The sequence below is a fragment of the Suricata suricatta genome, chromosome 8 (assembly GCF_006229205.1).
Source record: "Suricata suricatta isolate VVHF042 chromosome 8, meerkat_22Aug2017_6uvM2_HiC, whole genome shotgun sequence".
NCBI lineage: Eukaryota > Metazoa > Chordata > Mammalia > Carnivora > Herpestidae > Suricata > Suricata suricatta.
Window position 1 is genome coordinate 16,612,488 of NC_043707.1, and position 14,435 is coordinate 16,626,922.

The window sequence follows — 14,435 nt, forward strand, 5'->3', positions numbered from 1 at the left end:
GGAGGGCATGAGGGATGCAGGAGCCACATGGGCAGGAAGCAAGGGGGTGAAGATGGGGGGTGGGGAAAGGAGGTTCTTGCGGGCGGAGGCTGCTGCAGAAACATCATGCGGAGCTCTGTGGAGACCGTCTCTTTCTGAAACCGAAGTTTTTGTCGGCTCTCTGCTTAAGCTTTGTATCTCAAGTGCCAAGCTACAAGCCCAGGGACTGGTGGGATGGCAGATGTTTTTACTCGGCCAGCACAATATTTTGGAATAATCTCCAACGTTTGAAACTTGGGAGTGTTCATATAAAAATAGGCATTTCCATTTATTTTTTAACGGAAACTTGGCTCCACTGCATCCCAACACGGCAACAGTCAGTTGCTGCCTTTGGATGAAGCCTGTGCTTCCCAGTCCCGGCCTGGCCCCTGCTGGCGTGTGAGTTCCCAGCCCGGCGCCGGGTGTGTGCTGGGACCTCAGAATAAAGCCCACCCCCTCTGGCATGGCGCCCACAACCACCCCCACTACGATTTCTGCATCGTCTCCTTCTCTTCCCTCATGCTCTGTTCCAACTCTCGCAACTCCGTGCCTTTTCCCAACTCTCTTAAGTCCCTCTGCCTTTGCCTGGAATACTTCTTCTCCCTGCCCTCTATCCCTACCCCAGGTCTCCAGCTAATGGAAGCTTCCATAAGACTTCACTCGTGTCACCTGCTTGATACCATGAAGCCTTCCCCAACCGAGCTATGTGCTCGCTCTTCTGTGTTCACTTGGCAGTTTGCACACACCTCAGTTACAGCTTTTATCACACTAGTTAGTGCGATTTGTAGAAATGTCCCACCACGCGCCATGCTTCTCGAGGGTCAAGATTGTATCTTGCTAACACACGGTAGGCACACAGCAAATGCCCGATGGATGAAAGTGTGAGTGGGTGGGTGTTGAAGGCCTGGGGGCACGGGCAGCAATGCTCCACAGAACTACACTTCTGGGAGGATTCCCGGAGAGCTGCAGGGTACTCACAGGTAAGCCGGGAAGGCCGCCGACCCTCCGGGGGCCGCTGGTCCGCTCGGTCAGGCCTGCTGCACGTTTCCTGGAAATGAGAGTCTGACTTACAGTCTGGAGGACACAAAGCCCAAGACATTAGTTCTGTGTCTTGGCCCGTCTTCCTGCCCCAAGCATCTTGCAGGAGATCAGATGATTGAGACCCATGGTACCAAGGAGCCCGTCCTGGGAGCTGTCCCCGCCCGGAAGCTGGGGCCCTGAACCTCTCCAGCGACCAGAAGAAGGACAGATCGGTTTCATGTGGACATGAATGAACTGCCCTTACACATTCCCCATCCAAAAGTGTTTGATGTCTTGTGACCCTGGGCCACGTGGTGGCCTAAGCACTATCCAGAGGGAAACAGACTTACACTGGGGACGCAAAGGAAACGCCCAAGAAAGAGGAAGTTTTGCTTATCTGTCCCTATTAGGGGTGAGAGTCTGGTCAAAGCTGACGAAAATTCTGGATGGTGTGCACGCCAGCGCAGCCTCATTGCTCTCCATTGTAAGCTTTCCCAGGCTGCCTGGAGTAAGTATGCTGGATGGAGGAAGTATGCTCGAAGTACTAATGAATCGGTCAGAGTCTACTGTAATTAGCATATCAATCATTGTATGCAAATGAAGGAGGCTAAAGTACCTCAAAAATCCCAGCTGAAATGACTGAAATCTGGTGTACAGGCATCTGCTCAGCCAACTCTGATTTTTAATCCAGTGTAAATGTCCCCTTTCACCCAGGATGCTCGGGGGCAAACTCGCACGAGTTCCAAATTAGTACAGTTTAAGCAAATGAAGTTTAATCTAGACCAATAAAGCTCCTCTGGGCACACACGCTTCTCTCTAACAGTCCAGGTGTGTGGCGATTCCACACCAGGCTCTTTCCTTGCTAGTGCTCACAATTCACCCTGCATCTGCATCCCACCCAGCATTAAGGGAGTCTCGAAATCCACGAAGACCCTCCCAAAAGACAACAGAGCCCACAGCCACGGAGCCTGCCGAGCAAGGGGCCCCGCACTGGGCAGGCTCCGGATGTGCCGGGCTGTGCGCACGGGGAAGCTGGAGGCGGCCAGCCAACTGCAGGCGGGGCAGCCTGTGTAGCTGGTGCGCAGAGACGTTTGATTTTCCCCTGGTTGGTTCTGAGTTGGAAGCCTGGACATAAAAGTAGGAATGCGGGCAGTCGTGGCCCAAGTCCTGATCATTTTGCTATAGGAGTTGCGAGTCAGAGTTCCATTGTTGTATTTGGCCTGGCTGTTGGGTATTTGGACATTCTGTCTCCTGGGAGGAAAGTGGGGCACAGGCAGAACTAGCCTCCTCCACTTGAGTTGCAGCATCCTTCCTACTCACTGCTTCCCCGTATTATGAACGGTGCCCCCTGGGGTTGTGCAAGGGGAGTGCTATCACTGTCTCACGACCTCTGGGTAGAACTCAGTCCTCCCTAGGTTGCCTTCCTTTGGTCTGACCATTTGCTATCCATTACTTGGATCTTACCCTGGTCTCCAACACCAGCTTCTTCCTCTTAAAGGGCTGATCTTCCAGATGTGGTGGGCTCCTTCCCAACATCCTCTGCTCCATCCTGGGTAGACTTATACTCCCTCTCCCCTGCCACTCTTTCATTCTGTCTTCCTTCTGTTATAGCACTAAGCACTCTCTCACATTATGTATTAAGTTTCCTCAGCTAACGTCTGTCTCCTCCACGGACCTGTAAGCTCCCTGAAGGCGCGGTCCAGTCCATCTTCAGCGTGGTGCCCAGCACACAGCAAGTACTTAATAATCATTTGAGTAAATTAACTACCTGGGGCTCTGTCCCCTAAATGCCAGCCTTTTTTTTTACTATTGCTGAGCCCCCAAAATGGATGCCATCCCTAAGGCTCTGCCTTCTGCCTGGGATCGCGTAGGTCTCTGGGGTTCTTATTGCCACTATCAGCTTACACAGCATCTTTGTGGGATTTAGAAAAAGTTTCTCCCTTTGGCAGATAAAGGAGAATAGGGTGGGATGGACACGGCCCTTCAGGGGCACAGTACGTGTAGCAAAGAGTGCAGACTGGGTGCCAGCGCCTCCCCCCACCCCCGAACATCTCTGTGTAGGACACCGATGCCACAATCACGCATGGCATCACCGTCCCACCCGTTCACCGGGAGTCCCTGGACCTCACTGCTCCTGGGATGGGCACCGAGACATTCAAGATGCTTCAATTCTGCTGGCTGCGTGCCCTGCCTCTGAGGAGCGCCCCGACCCCTCCCGGTGTCCCGGAGCCTTGAGACTGCCCCCACCGCACATCTGATCTCTCCGGTATGTGCGGGGACGCATGTCCGCAGGGACGCATGCTCGTGGGTGTGCCTGGCCCTTTCCCAATAGCTTCATTCACACTTATTAATGCCCAAAGCTCTTCAGCAAACATTTCCTGCGTGCTTGCAAAAGGAGGGCACGGCGTAGGGACAGCCAGCATTTACTGAAGGCGTTTGGTGTGGCCACTGTTGTGCTGGCTGTGTCTTTACAACCCTATGAAGCAAGAACTATTTCAAAGCGTAGTTAACGCAGGACGTTGAGTGCAGTGGTTAAGAGCACGGGCTGCCGGGGGCGCCTGGCTGGCTCATCAGGAAGAGTGTGCGACTCTTGATCTTGGGGTTATGGATCCGAGCCCCATCTTGGGTGTTGAGCTTATTTAAATAAATAAATATACTTAAAAAAAAAAAAAGACTGGGTTCTAAGTGTACCTCACTGCTCTCTTACTCTGGGACCTCACGCAAGCTGTTTTATACTCCCGATGCTTCTGTTTCTCCCTCTAGAAAATGGGGGTGCCACATCTGATCGCTGCCATCTGGATGCCGCCCTGGCGCAGAGCACACACGAGAGGCGTGAGCGAGCAAGGCAAGTACAAGAATCGAAGCCGGTGCAGGAGCTGAACACGGGACCAGCCCTGGGGCTCCTTCCCCCTTATAACCAATCTCATGGCCTCTTGGAATAAAAACTTTTTCATTAGATACCACAGGTACAATCCTGTCACATCTCCCAGGAACAAGAATGGCACAATGTGGACCTTAGGTGAAGAACCTACTAGATGAAGTGCAAACAAATGAATCAGCAGTGGGATTTCATGCACTCCACCTAATTTACTGCACACTTCGGGCGGACTCGCCAGGCACGGAAGATACACTGCTGTGTTCGACTCCTATCTGCCCCCTCCTGGAGCTCTCGGCCTAATGAGGCGGGAAGACATGTAAACAAATAATCACTGCCTAGGTAATAACCTGAAACTGCATGACGAGGCAGAAAGAGCAGGGACTTTCCCGGAGGAAGTGACAAGGGAGGAGGGTGAGGAGGAATTCCTCCTTTGGAGAAGAACGTTCTAGGCCAGGCCGAAGTGCCCCTGGCACAGGGCTCATCTCGGCGGGGGCAAGTGGGACTGAGGAGTAACAGCACTGGGCTACATTCTGCTCACTGGGTCCGACCCATCTCCACGGCCCGGTTCCAAGGCTACTCCCAGGTTTTCCACCAACTCAGAGTGTATCTCACCCCTGCATACCTGGTACTGAGGACAGAAATGCAGATCCACTTTTTCCCCAGATAAGGCGGGCCCAGTCGGTCAACTTAGAGCTCTTCCATGGGGAACATCTGTCCTCTCCTCCCTCTCCAGCTCCCAGAGCCCAGCACTGGAAATTGAAGAACCAAATCAGATGGACAAATAGGTGCCCCGGTGGAGCTCCTCACATCTTGACAATGAACTTGGCTCTTGCTTGATAAACTTGGCTTCCTGATAAGTAAGGAGGACATGTTGCTTTTATGAAAGGAAAGCAGGGAGGGAGAGAAAAGAGAGAGAGAGGAGGGAGGGAGGGAGGGAGAGAGAGAGAGAGAGAGAGGAGGAGGAGGAGGAGGAAGAGGGAGAGAGAGGAGGGAGAGAGAGAGAGGAAGAAGAGGGGGGGAGAGAGAGACAGAGAGACAGAGAGACAGAGAGAGGGAGGGAGGGAGAGAGGGAGAGGGAGAGAGAGGGAGGGAGGGAGGGAGAGAGGAGGGAGAGGGAGAGAAAGCATTTGTACCTCAGCTGCCAAAACAAACTCAGAATAAACTTTACTTCTTTTTCCTAATGTGAAATGGAAATGTCAATGTATCATTTAGGAATTATTCCTAACTGCTTTATACTGACAACAGTTGCTTCAACACATTAGGGATTTATTCTCCCAAAGAGGTTATTAAAAGAAATCTGGAACTGGACAGGCTAGCACAGCAGCTCCATTTTGTTATCAAGGACTTAGGCTCCTCCTCTTGCCACATCATCCTCAGTCCATGGTTCTTATCCTCATGGCCCAAAATGGATGCGCATGCATCAGCTACCACATCTGTGTTCCAGTAAAAAGAGAAAGAAGTCAGAAAAACACTCTTCCTAACCAAGTCAACTCTGAGGAGATTGCCAAGAAATTCTACCAGCAGTTTATCTCTTGTTGATCACCTCTAGTTAGCTGAAAGGGAAGCCCGAAAATGTAGCCCCTCAGCTGAATGCATCTTCTTCCAGCCAACCAAGGATTTCTATGCTAAGGAAGAAAGAGAGTGGGTACTGGGAGGCAAATACCAATCTGTTACAAGGAAACTCCAACTGTTTGAAAAAAAAAAAAAAAAACGGTCTCTCAGATTCCCAGTATTTTCCAACCATCTTCAAACCATCCGCTAGCATCTCCCACGTCTGAGACCTCTACATCTGTCTTCCTGTCACCTCCACCTGACTTGTCACCTCCACCTGCCTTCTCACGACAAATGTCCCCAGCACCGCCTGCTTCCCGCCCTCATCCCCAGCTAGGAAGCGGGCTCTCTGAGGGATTCGACGGGCAGATGAGGCCCGTTTCCTGGTGTGAACGCACGCGCCCTGGGCAATCTCAAGCTGAGATGGGAGGTCCCCTCCCCAGAGGCTGCACAGTCCGCGCCGGGGAGCCAGCGCCAGCCTGCTCTGCCACACGAGTGGATGTCTCTAGCCAGGAAGCACCTGGGAGAACAAGTCAGAGGCTGGAGTCTTGTTACCCACTGTCCTGAAGTCCGTTATCCAGACACGATGCCCGGGGTCTGGACTGACCCTGAGCTCCGGGCACCGGGCTGAGTGGATTTCTAACACCTCTACGACGGGTCAGATTACATTCCATCTGATGATGCAAAGGAGTCACGTCATACAAGCATTTAATTCCCCTAAATCCGGTATGTTATCTCAGGGAGAGGAGGGGGTGGTTTAAATAGTGTGAGTGGGGCGCCTGGGAGGCTCAGTTGGTTAAGCCTCTGGCTTCAGCTCAGGTCAGATCTCACAGTCGTGGGTTCAAGCCCCGCATCAGGCTCTGTGCTGACAGCCAGCTCAGAGTTTGGAGCCTGCTTCTGGTTCTGTGTCTCCTTCTCTCTCTGCCCCTCCCCTTCTCATGCTCTGTCTCTCTCTGTATCAAAAATAAAGCATTAAAAAAAATTAAATAGTGTGAGCAGTTTTGTCTGCCATTTTGCTCCATGAGCATATACAATGGTGACCATGACCGGGTGCCACGGACCTTCTGTCCCCTCCAGCCCTACTTCCCCATCACAGTGTAAGCATTCGGCTTCACTGACTTGATTCTGTTGATCACTACTTGTATTTTTCATACTCCATGGCCCCTACATGCAGGCCAACTACTCCATCAGATGCCCGGCTGCGCAAGTAACCAGAAATCCATGGGAGGGAAAGTGGCAGTGTTGGATTGAGGGCTTTTCTCAAAGTGATTCTGCCTTTGCCATGTGACCTGCTGACTTCAGAACCCAGTGTCTGCGGAAGACGCAGCCCTTTGCCCCACCACTTGGCATCTGCATCCCCTGTACCAAACACTCACACCGCTGAAGAAGGGACCAGAACATGAACGAAAAGTGGCAAGAGAAAAGCAGGAGAGGACAGAAGGGCTTCCAGCAGCTTCTTTATTCCTAGGACGCCCTTCCTCCTGCCAACTGCTGGGGGCACATAGTTCGCACCCCGTCCTCAGAGGAGTTTTTGGTGGAAATGCGCGCAGTGGGCATGCGTGTAACTGACATTCATCTCATCCCCACACGCCTCAAAGGACTGGGCAGGCGTCTGCGTGACTGACGTGTGTCTCGCGGATCCCCATCTGACTGGAACGTGACTGACTCCACATGGCTAATTGGATCCTGGCTGACTGACACCTGCTCGGGGTGGGGGGGGGGGCGCTCGGCCCACCGCGCGCCTCAGCCCTGCGTGTCTGCCTGCCGGCTCGCCTCCGCCTCCCGCTGCCGAGCCTCCAGGCCTGCCCTCCGGCTTCCAGAAGGGCTCCGCTCCTCTCCAGGCCTGGAGCTGGCCCTCCCTCCGGGCTGGGCGTCTGTAGCGGAGCCCACTCCGTCCGGATAGAGCCGGCCCTGATGGGGGTCAGCTCTAGGCCCCACTGAGGGATTTCAGAGGCACCTGTGCCACCTTCAGAGCCCCGAACCCTCTCTCCAGAGGCTGCAGCTGTTCGGGGCCTGGGGCGGGGGCAGAGAAGGGGACACAGGGTCACACGGAGACACAAAGATCGAAAAGGATCCAGGAAACAAAGGTATTTGAGCAGGGCCCCAATCTTTCTCCTGCCTCTGCATAAAGATGGCATGATTTGTGAACTGGGTTAAGGTTTAAGTATATGAAAGTCCCTCTCATATACTTAATGGCATTTTCTCTCTGTAAAAACGTCAGATTTGTATTCCCATTTTGCAGAGGGATGATATTGAGGCCCAGAGAATTTTTTAAAGCAACTTGTCTAAGGCCACATAGCCAGGGCTCAAATCTGTAACTTCTGGCTCCAAATTCCTTGCTTTTGTGAGGAAGAGACTTCTACTGTAGCACTAAAATGTAACTTGTCTTTTGGAAAGCACTTGACATCAATGAACGTCATCAGGTCTGGGAATGAGGAACAGCTATGTGTTGTCTTTTAGCAAGATGCTTCCTTTTTTTTTTTTTTAAGTTAATTTTGAGAGGGAGAGAGCGAGCGAGCTCATATGAATGGGGAGGGGCAGAGAGAGAGGGAGAGAGAGTCCCTAGCAGACGCCACGCCGCCAGCTCAGAGCCCGAGGCAGGGCTCAGTCCACTAACCAGGAGACCATGACCAGAGCTGAAATCAAGAGTCGGACACTCGACTAAGCCACTCAGGCACCCCTTAGCTAGCATGCTTTAAGTCTAGTATATTAATACTATAATTGATGATGAAAACAACTAAAAGCTTGATTATTTTAAGAGGATTTCTGGCGTGACAACCAGCAGAGCTGAGAGTCTGTCTCCCCAAATGGTCCTCAGTTCATTAAAACTCAACGAATCCCCCACTACTTCTCTGAGATACCCTCTTGGCCCTAGCCTTACGCTTCCTGCGGTTAGAAACTTCCTAGGTCTCTCGCCTTGAAGCAGATGTGCTCCCACATCAGGGGACCCCGCAGTGGGGGGCCTGCAGGTAAGGAAGGTGACCCACCATTTCTCAAAGATCGTTTTGTAAAGTGTTTTGTCAGCTTGAGATTATGAAGTTGGACCTTGTGAAACTGCCGTTTTGACCTACAAAAATGGCAATTTCATCCCATTCAACCCCTATAAACTTCTTAGGAATTTACAGGAAATTGCTACTTGTAATGTCTCTTTTATTTTAGTTACTCAGATGTATTTAAATGGCATCATCTGGAAAAATATGAGGATTTAAAGGCTGCTTCCCCCCTCTTCTCATATCTCATGAAATGATATTACTCAAATTCTCATTAATCTTTGGCATCAGGGCCTTCCTTGGTTTGAGTAATCTCACAGCTGCTGTCAGGTCCCACTGTCTGCACCGTGTGTGGTGACACCGGGGCGCGGTCTCCTCGCCGCTTACACCCGCTCCCAGTACGTCAGGACGGCTGACTTTCCAGCGTTTGGTGGGGAAGGGGGGGCCTCACGATCCCATCAACATAACCACCTAACACCTCACTGTTGGGAGCCGCCGAGTTTTGGCCGCCTCGGGCAAGGACATGTCGCTCTCCAGGGAGCGACCAAAAAAACAAGATTTACATCTGGAGGCTAGGAGAGTGCATTTCCTGGTCCAGGATTCAGAGACAGTCATACTGGGCCGGACGAGAAAAGCCAAAATGAACAAAAGATCAAACCGCATTCGGGCTTATGCAGCGCTAATCTTCCCCTGCCCAGTATTGCGGACAAAAGTCTGGGCGCTTCCTTTGATGCTGTGTTCAGAGTTTCAGTTTCGGTTTCCCCTTTTTCTAATAATCATTTGACTCTGTTACCTGGCAACCAACCTGGGTCTGTTTCCCGCCCCAAATCCTATATAGGTGGATTATTTTCTTAATAAACGGGGGCTTGATCGGAAAACCCTTGTCTTGCCTCACTCTCTGTGCTCCCCTTCCTGCCCTACCCTCTCTCCCTCCCTCAGGAACGGACCCACAAGGATTTACCGCCCCGCCAGCTGGGGCAAGGGACCAGACAAGTGACGCCCCAACGTGGGGTGAGACAGGGACACGACAAGTGGCCCCCAACGTGGGGCTGTATGAGGAAACACGACACCTCACTTTGTAAGACGACCTTCCAGTGGCTTGACTACCTCCAACACTTGCCCTTGAGCTCAGGTCGCAAAGGAGGAGAACTACATCTGTGTTAAATGCCTTCCCTCGCACCACGTCCAGGCAGCGACCTGTGTGAACGCCCCCTCGCACCACGTCCAGGCAGCGACCTGTGTGAACGCCCCGGATTAGCCCTGAATTCGCCCCAGGATGTACAAACAATACGTCATGGTTCAAACTCAAGTAATTTAGAGGCAGTCCTTTACTGAAGAGACTTAATAAGGACTCAGCCAGAAGATAACGCCATCTTTTCTGAGGGAACTTTTTAGCGGGGGGAGCTTCATCCCTTATAGAAGCATATTTGGAGACTACTTCCAAGTTTGAGTACAAGCACACAGCAATTCACTTTCCTGGAAAACCCAGCAACAAAATGGCCCTCAGGTAACCGAGTGAATGAACCTTTTGAGTAGGTAATTTAATGTTTCCTATTTGGATGCTAAGATTTTTTTTTTTTTTTTGGCCAAATGTTGGTTTTCTCTTTTGGCATACGTCACATTTAGCTAATTCTACCTGGCACCATTTAGCCAACCAGTCTGACTATTCCATGTTGTCTCCTGGTACTTGTAAATATAACCTTGACATCCAATGGACAAAAGGATACTCGTCTGTTTGCCAGGACAGTAGTATGCGTTTCTAGTTCACTTAGAAACGGTGTCAAATTGTCAAAGGACAGTCTCCTTTTATGCCACTTAAAAAGAAAAACCAGAATTTGCTATCCTACCCACCCTTCTGACTCTAATAGCGAATTTAGAAAAAGGAGAGGAAGAAACAGGGAGAATTAAAAGCCTTGGATCGATACTTGGATCATATGACTTGACCCATAAATGATTTATAGACTTGAACTTGAAGCCAATAATATACCAAGGGCCTTAGTTTATTCATTCTAAATGTTCTCTATTGAGTGAAACAGAATCAAACCAGGACCACTGGCCAAACAAATGAGCTAGAGCTTCCTGTCCCTCATGAAGAACATGAGAACAAGTGACCTGCCGTTTGTAAAGATGAAATGTGACATTGAGATTTCAAGGAATATTATTTGGACCAGTGTTTCCCACACTTTAGACATCTGGGCATCCTTACAATTTTTGTCAGACCCGCATAATACCTGTGCCATTACGACCTTAACCTTTTTCATCATCTCTTTTTTATTTACTTAATGTTTATTTTAAAAGGAAACCTTACGTTTCTGTCATAGATGGAAAATCAGTCCCACCAACCCGAACTGATGAACATGCAAGAGCACAATTGTCACTAGGAGGACAGATGTCTCTGCTGCCTCCATTCCTCCGGCTTTCAAGAGATGCGATTTTCATGGGGCATTCCTAGATTCTTGCCATCTCTTTCTTCTCTTACAAAGGTGGCAAGAATTTGCCTAATGGGTGGGCATAGCCATTGGTCCAAATTTCCTGAATGGTGGAGCTAATTCATTTTAAAAACCCTAGTTTTTGTCTGTTTCTCCTTCTTCCACCAGTGGCTCTGTGCCTCACTCTTTCCTCAGGGGTGCTTCCCAAGGTGCTCGCTAGGGGGCAATGTGGGAGGCTATTTGTGAGGCTAAGGAATCCGGTATCAGTCTGGCCTTTATCATAATAAGGATGCCACTGTAACCTCCCCATCCACCTTGTGCTTTTGCCTTTTTTTCTCAGGCGACTCAGAATTCAGATGGAAAGAATAGGGTTGGGTCCCCAAAACTTATTATGTCCCACAAAGTCCAACCAACATTAACATTGTAAAGAGATTATCAATATACTATTTAAAATCCTCTCACACACCACGACATTTGTCCTACTTTGGGATTTGGGGGAAAATGGCCAATGCTTTGGGAAGCTATAGAAATTTATCCGTTTCTTCTAGCTAGAATAGATTATACTTTGGGTTTCCCCTGATGGGTTCTATGCAAAGAGCTAACAATAGTAATTTGTAATAACTGGGGCACTCAAAACTGAGAGCAATATGTAAAGCATTTCAGTGGCCAAATATTTGCTCCAGGAGGGGTGCCTGGGTGGCTCACTTAGTTAAGCATCCAACTTCAGCTCAGATCATGATCTCACAGTTTGTGAGTTTGAGCCCCGAGCTGGACTCTGTGCTGACGGCATGGAGCCTGCTTTGGATTCTGTCTCCCTCACTCTCTGCCCCTCCCCCACTCATATTCATTCTTTCTCCCCCCCCCCCCCGCTCCCTCCCTCTCCCCCTCTCCCTCCTTTCTTTCTCCCTTTCCCCCTCTCTCTCAAAAATAAATAACCATCGGAAACGGAGACTCTGAGGGAGGGAGCGCCAGCTCAAAGCGGAGCTGGGAAAGAGAGCGCCCAGAGACTTAGCCCCGCGGCAGAGAGCGGGTCCAGAGGCTGCACAGCACCTTGCAGGGCCGTGAGCACGTGGAACGGCTGTGCAGGTTGGCACAGAATTTTGAGAGCGAACGGACCTCCAGGGAGGTACAGAGCGGAGGGGAAGAGAGACTGAAATGAGACCTCAGCCCGTGGCGCCTCAGAAAGACAAACTTTCCATTTGCAGCCGCTGGGCGCAGGGAGAGAAATCCGACCCCCTCAGCGGGCTTGTTCTCCGGTGGGCCGGCCACCCGCAGACCTCAGGGGGAGCCAGGGAGGGGCTGGCTCTCCATCCCCCTGCGCAGTCCCGACCAGCAAGCCGCCTGGCTGCCAGACGTTATTTTTACAGTGGTGGAAACAGTAAAGTGGGTGGACTAGGACGTGAAGGCCTAGCGGACCTTAGAAAACTGCAACAATTTGACTCGCCCATGGCACTGGGAAGCTGGACTCAAGGGAGTGGCTGGCAATGCGCATCTGAGAAGGACTTGAGGCGCCTCCATTCTTCTCCCTGCATCCACTAAGGCGGGGCCTCAGAGACCAGCCCCTGAGACCCGACCTACCTACATCCAACCACGCCCATCCGTGCTGGAGAGCTGGATTCTTCTTTTTGTGCTATTTTTTACTTCATTTTTTTCCAGTTTTTTCTTTCCTAATTATTTTTAATTTTTATAATTTTTTCCTTGTTTTTTTTCTTTTTTCCTATTTCTTCCTTTTCTCCCTTTTCCCCCTGGAGTTGGAAAGACCAACATTTAAGCACTGCTGTGATTAGACCAACCCTTACCATCCAGATATTTTTCCTTTATCTCATTCTTATCTCTCGCCTCTGCAGGTTTTAGGCTCTCAGACTGTCCTTTATCTCTGGCTGTCTCTGTGCCCCCAGCTTTTTTTTTCCCCTCCTTTCCTGTCCTCTCTTTTCTTTCCTGCTCCCTTTTTTCCCTTTCCCACTTGGTTTGTTTGTTTACCGGATCTGTCAGTGCGTTTGTGTGCTTGTGTTCCCTGTGTGTTTGTCTGTCTGTTTTCCTTTTCAGGGCTACCTCAAGAAAGAGGCAAAACCACACATAGTGGAAAGTCTCAAATATCACTGAGTAAGGAAATATATTAATTACAGGCACAACAAGAGCAACTGAGAGACACCATTAAAAGAACATCTCCTGAAACGACAGGCCCTTGATAGTCAAAGAGCCTCCTTTAATAGAGCCATACTAACAGGCGCACAGTGCAGAAAGAGCTTTTAAAACTGACAAGGGACAGAAAGCTAGCCAAAATTACGGAACGAAAGAACTCTCCTTTAAAGAAATTCCAGGAAGAAGTCACAGAGACAGAACTGCTCAAAACAGACACAAGCAACATAACTGAACAAGAATTTAGAACAGTTATCATAAAATTAATTGCTGGGCTTGAAAAAGGCAGAGAAGCTGTCAGAGAAGACATTGATACAAAGAATAGGAACCTTCAAAATAGCTGTGACGAGTTTAAAAAGACTATAAATCAGGTGAATAATAAGATGGAGGCTGCCAATGCACGGATTGAAGAAGCAGAGAGGAAAATAGGTGAATTAGAAGACACAGTTATAGCAAAAGAAGAAGCTGAGAAAAAGAGTAAATGATTCAGGAGCACAAGAGAGAATCAGAGACCTGAGTGATACAACCAAACAGAACAATGTCTGGATCATAGGAGTTCCTCAAGAGGAAGAAAAAGAGGGAGATCCTGAAGAGGTGCTGGACAAATTATACATGAAAATTTCTCCAATCTGGGTAAAGAGAAAGATATTGAAATTCAAGAGATATACCGAACTCCCCTAAGACGTAACATAAACTGACCTTCAGCACGACATATCATAGTGAAACTGTCAAAATATAAAGAGAGGCTTCTGAAATCAGTGAGGGATAAAAGGGCCCTAACATACAAAGGGAAACCTATCAGAGTGGTTACAGACCTATCTACTGAAACTTGGCAGGCCAGAAAGGAGTGGCAGGAAATTTTCAATGTGATGAACAGGAAGAATATGCAGTCAAGAATTCTTTATCCAGCGAGCCTGTCATTCAAAATAGAAGGAGAGATAAAGGTTTTCCCAAATAAACAAAAGTTGAGAGAACTCATCACCACCAAACCAGTCCTACAAGAAATCCTAAGAGGGACTCTATGAGGGAAAGGTAGCAAGGAATATAAGACACCAGAGACATCAGTACAAACATGAATCCTACAGAGAACACAATGAATCTAAACCATATTTTTCAATAATAACACTGAATGTCAATGGACTGAATGCTCCAACCAAATGACGCAGGGTAGCAGAATGGATAAAAAAACAAAACCCATCTATTTGCTGTCTACAGGAGACGCATTTTCGACTGGAAGACACCTACAGGTTGAAAGTAAAGGGATGGAGAAATATCTATCAGGCAACTGGAAGCCAAAAGAAAGCTGGAGTAGCCATACTAATATCAGACAAACTGGACTTTAAAGTAAAGGCAGTAACAAAAGATGAAGAAGGACATTATATAATAATTACAGGGTCTCTCCATCAGGAA